Raw genomic sequence first — 9,632 nt, 5'->3', positions numbered from 1 at the left:
AAAAGACCCCACAGAGGCACTTGGGGATCCAACTTTGAATGACAAGTGCCCATTTCACAAGTCTGTGCCAGGGACCCGAAGCCTAGTACATTGCATTCACTGTGGTCTTTTTGTTTGTTTGTTTGTTTGTTTTGTTTTGTTTTGTTTTTTGGAGCTGAGGATCGAACCCAGGGCCTTGCACTTGCTTGGCAAGCACTCTACCACTGAGCTAAAACCCCAACCCTGTGGTCAGTCTTGTGTCAAAAACAGGGAGGTATGGGAAATTCCCTTCAACAGAATGTCTTCTGGAGAAGAGGTCCCACGGAACAAAGGCAGCCCTTTACTCTGGAATGGGTCAGAGGCCTGGCATGGCTGTGTCTTTGGCAGCACACCCCAAAAAATGAAGAGACCCTGGGCCTCCTAGGCAATGACTTGGAAAGGACAACTTCCCCAGTCAAAAGCCGATCTTGCCGGGCGGTGGTGGCTCACGCCTTTAATCCCAGCACTCGGGAGGCAGAGCCAGGCGGATCTCTGTGAGTTCGAGGCCAGCCTGGGCTACCAAGTGAGTTCCAGGAAAGGCGCAAAGCTACACAGAGAAACCCTGTCTCGAAAAAACCAAAAAAAAAAAAAAAAAAAAAAAAAAAAAGCCGATCTTAGTCTGGCGGAGAGTAGGTGTGGGGGAGAGGGGTGTTTTCCCACCACATGGCCCTGGACCAGTGAGGGAAAATCAGCCCCACCTTGGTGGGACCTCCAGATGATAAGTTTTTTTAAGTCTCTCTGCCAATGTAACAACCCAAATCAAACCAAATCAAACCAAATTAGAAAAGGCCCAGTTTAATGGGTAAAGCATTCCCGGGTGGTTCTCTGGCCTCCGAGAGAAGAGATAGGGAAGAGAGACCAGAAAAACCATGTGTCTATTTTCTGGGATGCAGCTTAAATACCCTATGGGAATGGTCTTGAGCCTCTCTGGGGGAGGAGCTGTGTTTGACCGGCTTTGAAGGGGCGGGTTTAGAGAAAGAGATGGGGGAGGGGAGTTGAGATGGATCTTCCACCAGAACATTCCAGACTCTTTGGGTATAGGGGCGCCAAGGTGCCAGGGGTTGAGGTGGAGCTCCTACCCAAACACTGAGGTGCATATCAGAAATTAGTTGGTTCTCTCCCACTCCAACTTTTTAATACTCTTTTCAAATTAGTAGTACTCTCATGTACAGTAGATTCAGGTCATTAGTGAAGATCAGCTTGTTACTAAGTTACACTTGGTATTTCTTTAAAAAGAACCTGTTGTACCCAGAGTCCCCTAAAGACCACCAAGAGGCCAAATCCGATGCAAAAGCAAAGAGTCTTTGTATTGTTACGAGTTAACTTGGGACTCTCCGTCCATCTGACAAAGCAGCAGAGCAGGAGAGACCCTAAGTAGCAATGGGGCAGGATTTTTAAAGCAAGGGGGGTTGGGGGGTCTATAGACTACATAGGAACAGACTCAGGATTGGTTTATGCCAGTGGCAATCATGTTAGTAACTTTTAATTGGCTAGGGTTAGTTGGGGGTTACAATTATCCATTTGGGGCAGGCCTGGACAATTCCCAGGCTTTGTCCTTGAGCTGCCATGGAGGCTGGCTGGCGTAGCACATATTGACTGTGGGGGATGACTCAGTGGCCCAGGCTCTGTCCTTGAGCTGCCATGGAGGCTGGCTGGCCTAGCACGTTCACATTGACCCATGCACATAGCTCTAAGTAGGTGAGGGGTCCCAGACAGTAAACAACTGGCTGAACCTTGAGCAGTCACAGTACATGCAGAAAGGGAGCTACTGCAAGGACAATGTCTTTTGTTCATGGCCCTCCCAGAGACTGCTTGCTCAAGTCTCAGGAAACTGAAATTGAGGCCTGATCTATGAGAGAAGACTGTGTAAGGATTATGTCCTTAATTACATCACCAGCCTGTGATGGTGTCCCAGCCTAAAGAGTGGGCGTGCCCTCTCTGCTCTCTCCTTCCTCACTCTCTCCCCTCTGCACGGTTTCTCTCTCTCTCTCTCTCTCTCTCTCTCTCTCTCTCTCTCTCTCTCCCCCCCCCCAATAAAGCTCTAGAAAGGTAACCATGGCTCGTGGTTCTTCAGTCACCGATACATCCAGTGCTCTCTTCCCTCGGCATGGCCGCCTCGAGCGCCACTGCTTAACCAACAGACTGAGCACCTGTTATGGTGGCTGCTTGGTCCTTTCAAACCCATACATTAAAATAACAACAATATGGATGTGAATTAGTCTCTTGAGAGTTCCCCACAACTCAGTAAAATTAAAATTAAGCTTTTATTGTTTGTTTGTTTAGGGCTTTGGTTTTTAGAGACAGGGTTTCACTGTGTTGCCTTGACTGTCCTGGAACTCACCAAGCTGGCCTGTAGACCAGGCTGGCCTCGAACTCACAGAGTCTGCCTCTGCTTCGGATTAAAGTACTGGGGTTAAAGGTGTGTGCCACAACTGCCCGGCTGAAAATTAAGCTTTTGACCATAAAATTTAAGTTTGTAAATAACCAAATAACCACAAGTACCGTTCCATTTTATTTTTACTATTTCATTTCACCACAACTTATTCCCTCATAGTATACTAGATTTTGATAATAGCCAAATAAGATGTGGTCCAGTTCTCAGGAATCCCTACATTGAGTGGCAGGCAGTAAGAGGTAGATGAACAGTTGTAGAGTTCCCCGTGTTGTAAACACTAGATTATCCTTCAACAAAAGGCTCCAGTAGAAGAGAGCCACTGCTTTCAACATCACACCCCTCTCCAGGGGCCTGGATCCAATGACTGGTCCATGTCTGAGAATAAAGGCCCTGCCACCTCAGCCCTCCTTCCTACAAGTCAGAGTAGCCATTCTGGTTCCTGGGATTGACACAAGGTCCTACTGTTAGGCTCCCATCCAATCAAAACCCTTCTTGCTACTCCAGGGGTTTTTAACTGGGGGTGGTCTGATACCTATACACTAGTGTTTGGCAGTGTTGAAGTGGGGGAAGGGTGTTGCTACTGGCATCTAGAGGATAGAGACCAAGGATGCTGCTAAGCCCCTTAAAGTGTGCTGGAGAGCCTCGACCACAAAGTACTACCCTGCCCAGTATGTCAGTCGGCCACCGCTGAGGGTTTCTGCTCTACCCAACCCTGGGTCTTCCTCCACCTTTCCTAGGCATGGTCCCAAGGTCATTTCTTTACTAACTGCCCTATACTCTAAACTCCATCCTAACAGTCAGCTCACTAAGAACAGTTACACAGTAACATCTCCAATAAGAGACCATTGGGTTTTACATGTGTAAGAGAGAGGTTATTGCATCCATTCGTAAATTTAGAAAATTTAAAATAGAGGATTAAAAGAGCGCAAAACCAAACTGGAAAGACTGACACTAAGTGTAAAGAGTGCTTAGTAATGATGCTGACAGTTACTCTTACGTTTGCTTCTACAATTGGGGTGTGTGTGTGTGTGTGTGTGTGTGTGTGTGTGTGTGTGTGTGTGAGAGAGAGAGAGAGAGAGAGAGAGAGAGAGAGACAGAGAGAGAGACAGAGAGACAGAGAGAGAGAGAGACAGACAGAGAGAGAGAGAGAGAGAGAGAGAGAGAGAGAGAGAGAGAGAGAGAGAGAGAGAATGAACTCCAGGGAGCAATTGTGGAGACTCAGGGATTGAACTCAGATCATCAGGCTTGCACAGCAAGTGCTTTTACTCACAGAAGCCATCCCAACAGCCTTGGTTTGGATTTTTTTGAGACAGGCTGGCTTCAAACTCTCAATGCTCATATCTCACCTCCCTGGTACTAGATCACAGACAGAGCAAGTGATTCCTAGTATTTTCCTTTGTGCTTCAACTACCGGGTTTTCCAAGACTTGTATTTTATTGTTGTAGTTGTTGTCTCTTCCTGCTCCTCCTTCCTCCCTTCCTCCCTTCCTCCCTCCCTCCCTCCCTCCCTCCCCTCTCTCATTATCTGCTGTATTAAGCACATGTTACTTTTGTAATATGAGATGGATGTTCTAATTGCAAACAGAAAAAGAAGGCACAGTCAATGTATGAAAAGCAGTGCAGAGAAGTGGATGAATGGTAAACAGTACACCAGGGAAAGTCTGCAGTGGTGTCCGAGAGAGAGACTGAAAGAAAGAACAGTGAGCCTAGAGATGGTGAAGAAATAAAGGCAGGCCGATTTTGACAGAAGGGGGACCGAAAGAGAGAACCGGGAAGGAAGACCACCAACGAGAATGGACTGGAAGACCCATCAAGGTATTGGAAGGATCAGAGAAGCCAAACAAGTTTGACGCTCTGAGGGAAGGGAGTAGAAGAAAAAGGAAGTGATAATGGAGGAGGGAGGTGCATTTGTACGAGAATGGAGAGCCTCTGAGGCTCTGGGAAAGATCCAGGAAAGACCGTGACTGCAGCGGCCCAGGCAGGAGAAAGGAACAAGGAGCAGGGCTTGGATGGCAAGGCATCTTGGAGTGATGACATGAGCGCCTGATCTTGTCAGTAGCGGGGCAACCGGCCATTGAGAGGGCCTTGGCTGGTGGGTCCCGAATCCCAGGACAAGGAGAGAGCATAGGAGAGGACCTAAGAGAGACAGGAGCTGAGGATAGGCCGAGGTGTTCCTAGAAAGCTGCCCTGGGTCTTTTGAGAAGGTGTGTCATGTAGCAGAGGCTGGCCTCAACCTTGTTATGTAATCAAGAATGACCTTGAATTTCTGACCCTCCTGCCACCACCTCCCAAGTGCTGCTGCTACAGGAATGCGCACTCCCACCACTAATTCCGTGACTCGTGGGTTCTAGGGTGGGATAGGGAGGTCCATAGAACCCGTAAGATTAGCTATGGACTCCTCAGCTCCGCTGAATCATCCACACCTGTACATCCCATTTGGGGGCATAGCCTAGGGTTACTCTGTGCTACTTCTGCTGTAGATTACCAGCCTTGGCATGTGGAACTTAACACTACACTCGTCTTACCTTGCCACTAAGTTCTGTATATCTCTCCTTCTACTGCTGGGATGAGCAGGAGTGAGATTTTGCAAACTGTGGAAAGGAGGGCATAGCTGGAACCTCACTTCTTAGGTGCACGTCTTCCTATCCTTACCATGCAAGCCATTCCCAGGATGGTCTAAGGCAGTGGTTCTCAACCTTCTTAGTGTTGGGGCCCTTTGTTACAGTTCCTCAGGTTGTAGTGGCCTCTAACCATAAAATTATTTTGTTACTTCATAACTGTAATTTTGCTCCTGTTGTGAATCATCATATAAATATTTTTGGAGACAGAGGTTTGCCAAAGGGGTCACAACCTACAGGTTGAGAACTACTGCTCCCAGACTACTGTGCTATGCAAACTGTAAAAACAGAAAAATGTACATGACTTGCTTAAAGGAGTGGTTCACAGCCAGAAGCAATCCTGTGCCACAGGGAACATTTGACAAGATTTCTATCTCTTAGGAATGAGGGGCAACATGAGACACCAGGTATGTTTCTAAATACCCTACGATGCATCGGACAGCCCCCACATGTGTTACACAGCCCCAAATGCCAATGGTCTCAAGTGTGAGAACACAGTACTTTAACATTCCTCATCATGGGTAACCTTTTAAATGTTCGCATAATCTGAAGTTTAAACCAGAGCAAAAGAAAGAAAATGCTAGATGAGGACTGATCAAATTATGCATTCCCACCAGGTGGCGCTACAAGACAAGTAATCCAACCTCCCCCATCATTTCCAAGTCCTCTCACCCTTTTCTCCCCCCTGTGGAGAATGACCAGTTTCTTAAACAGAATTCTCACCTTTTATTTCATTCACGGTAATTTCCCCTTTATTCATAAGCAAATGTATCACATGCCATCCATACATTTTTGCTTCTGTGGACAGCATTAATTTCTGCACTAAGGATTGGAAGGGTTGGGTTCTCACATATTAGGTGCTCACTGTTAAACACCACCAATGTTTTTATGCAACTAATTTAAAATAAACAGCAACTAAAATTCAGCCAAGAAGACAACCACCTCAATCAGAGATTGGGGGGGGGGGGTGAGAAAATCTGCTAGATTCTTGACTTCGTCTTCAGCTAACTTTTTGCTGGGCACCTTGGCCACCTGAAAGACAGAAAATTCCAAAAGTGATTTGTCTTTATGATGGATGAGTTGTGACATTCGAACCACTACTGAGCAGTGCTGTGGGCAAGTCCTAAGCCAATAAGTCTCAACTGAGGGTGACTTTGCCCCCAGGAGACATTTGGCAATATGTTGGGACACTTTTTTTTTAGTTGTCACTTGTGAGGGATGCTACTAGCGTGTAGCAGGTAGAGGACAGATATGCTGCTAGATATCTTATATAGGGCAGTCTTCAGAACACAGAATAATTCAGCCTCAGATGTGACTAATGCTGAGAAATTGTATCTGGTAGGAAGGGGTATGCAAAGGGGTTTCCCTTTCCCCCTCCCACTGAACAGAAAAAAAAAAAAAGGTGCCATGGTAAGTCAAATCGGACTAAGCTCTCAGAGTCAGGAAGGCTGGATGATGGATGAAGCTAAAAGACAGGTAGAGGATGAATTTCTCATCCCATGGAGTTGCCACATTATTCTGGACTCTTCACACTCACTATTATGAGAGAGAAACCTACATCTTATCACTTTGAACCACTCATCTGGATCTCTGAAACAAAAGCCATGACCCCAGCTAAGACTCCTGGCAATAGTGGAGAGGGTGCCTGAACTGGCCTTCTCCTGTAATCAGATTGGTGAATACCCTAACTGTCATCATAGAGCCTTCATCCAGTAACTGATGGAAGCAGATGCAGAGATCCACAGCCAAGCACTGGGACAAGCTCTGGGAGTCCAGTTGAAGACAAGGAAGAGGAATTAGGGGGTGTGGTGATATTGTGTTTCCCAATATATTGTGCATCCTAATAAACTTATGTGTGGTCAGAGAACAGAACAGCCACTAGATTAGACATAGAGGCCAGAAAATGGTGGCACACATACCCTTAATCCTAGCATTCTGGAGGCAGAGATCCATCCGGATCTCTGTGAGTTCAAAGCCACACTGGAAACAGCCAGGCATGGTGACACACGCCTTTAATCCCAGGAAGTGATGGCAGGAAGCAGAAAGGTATATAAGGTGTGAAAACCAGGAACTAGAGCTGGTTAAGCTTTTAGGCTTTTGAGCAGCAGTTCAGCTGAGATCCTCTTGGATGAGGACTCAGAGGCTTCCAGTCTGGGGAAACAGGATCAGCTGAGGAATTGGCAAGGTGAGGTCGGCTGTGGCTGGTTCTGTTTCTCTGATCTTTCAGCATTCACCCAGTATCTGGCCCCGGGTTTGTTTTCATTAATAAGACCTTTTAATATTCGTACTACAAAGGGAGCTCAAGATCATCATGACGGGGAAACCCACAGAGACAGCTGAACTGAGCTCTTGGGGGCTCATGGACTCTGGACCAACAGCTAGGGAGCCTCTGCATGCAAATGACAGTTGTGTAGCTTGGTCTGTTTGTGGGGCCCTTAACAGTGGGATCAGGACCCGGCACATGAGCTGGCATTTTGGAAGCTTTTCCCCATGTTGGGATGCCTTGCCCAGCCTTGACACAGAGGAGAGGAGCTTGGTCCTGCCTCAACTTGATATGCCATGCTTTGTTGACTCTCATGGGAGGCCTGCCCCTTTCTGAACAGAGGAGAAGTGGATGTGGGGAGGGTAGACAGGAGGTGGGGGTAAGGAACAAGAAGAGAGGAGGGAGAGGAAACTGTGGTTATGTAAAATAAATGAAAAAATTAATTAAAAAAAAGAAAAAGAAAAAAGTCAAAGCAATAGTAATATAACAATATAGTGTACACATATATACTGGTGTGTTTGTGTGTGTGTAGATATCACAGTATTTCAGGATATTTGAAATAAATTTACTCTAAGTCCCACCTTGTTCTGCCTTTCCTAAGAGTACCCCAGCTCTTTCTCATTATATTACCCTCTTTTCTTTCCTTCTTTTCTTCCCTGAGGCACCAACTGACTTGCCTGCTTCAAGATATACCTGACTTTTCCCAGAAGATGCTCACATTCCTATAAATACACACATCACAGTCCTTTCTACCCACAGACAAGTCATTTCTTGCCTAAATCAAACTGCGTGCGGGGGAAGGTGTGCACTGTCCCTTTCTGTAACATATTATTCATATAATTTACTACACTATGCCAGGTATGGTAGTGAGCACTTTCCCACCTGGAAAATAGAAGCAAGAAAATGAGGAATTCCAGTTCACCCTCGGCTACATAGTGAGTTCTATCCCAGGCTACATAGACTCTTTCTAAAACAAACAAACAACAACAAAAAGGAAACATAATTGCACTTTCATTTACTGTCTATGCTTTCTACCCAACTAACTGTCAATTTTATGAAGTCAAAAAACTGTCTTGTTCACCAGTGTATATTGAGTAGATAAAATACTGCTCTCCATTAGAATCATTATTTACCCCACATATACAATTTCATGTTCTACTGGACACATTAATAAAGTGAAAATATAAAGATGAAATTAATCTTACTCTTTTTTTAAGAGATAATGTCTTTTTTAATTTATTTTTTTTTAAATTTTTTTAATCTTACTCTTATTGAAGGTAAATTCTCCTTTCCTAGGGCAAGGATTTTTTCCCTGGAACAGAGCTTCATGTGGCTGGCCTCAGATTCACTGTGCAGCCAAAGACAACCTTGTCTCCATCTCCAGAATTCTGGGGTTACAGGTGTGTCACCATGGTCAGTTTTAAGCTGCACTAAGGGTATAATCCAGGGCATCAGGCATGCTAGGCAAACATTCTGTCAATTGACCTATATCACTGCCTGGTAGAAGATTGCTTAAAATTTGAGATAGTTAAGCCAGACTTGGTGATACATGCCTTTAATCCCAGCACAGAAGGGGCAGGTGAATCTCTTGTGAGTTCAAGCCAGCCTGGGCTACATGGTGAGTTTCAAGCCAACCAAAAGTGAGATTGTGTCAACAACAACTAGATATTTTACATACTTTTTTCAATATTAACTCTTTAAAATATACTATGGAATTTACTTCAGCACATCAAAAACTCTCACATTTCAATATCTCAAAGCCACATGTGCCTAGACGCTATAAGACAATGCAGACACATAGCACACAGTAGGCAGTTGGTATATATTTGTTAAATATTCATCAATTCTACTTTGATTCGTCCATATTACAAGAATAACTATTGACACTGCCTAATTGTCTTGGCCTTTTGTTTGGAGTTTAAATTGTCCCCAGTTTTCAGTTTTTGGAATAACCATGCAATAAGCATCTGATCCAAATCCAGTTTTCATAGGAACAAATTCCCACAAGATATGGCACATTTTGCCAACAAATTCCACTTAGACTTCTAGTAGTTTATATCTGGTTATTAAGGAATCTCCTGCGACTCTAGCAGAGCGTGTACTGCTGATGATTATGATGACAGAACTGTTGGTACTTTTTTTTGTCTGAGGTAGTGCACAGTATATCAGGCTAGGTACAAGTTAAGGTTGAAAAATAGCAGACTGAGGCAGTTAAATACACAGGGCTCAGATCTGAGTGAATCTATATTTTCAAAGCAGTGGCATTTCTCACCCTCCATTTTAGTTAAGTAGGAAGAAAGTGAAAGCTAAAGAAAACAGAACAAAAATGGGAGCTAACG

Source organism: Peromyscus californicus, unplaced genomic scaffold, assembly GCF_007827085.1.
Source record: "Peromyscus californicus insignis strain IS unplaced genomic scaffold, ASM782708v3 Scaffold_10__1_contigs__length_136768540, whole genome shotgun sequence".
NCBI lineage: Eukaryota > Metazoa > Chordata > Mammalia > Rodentia > Cricetidae > Peromyscus > Peromyscus californicus.
This window is presented reverse-complemented; position numbering follows the sequence as displayed.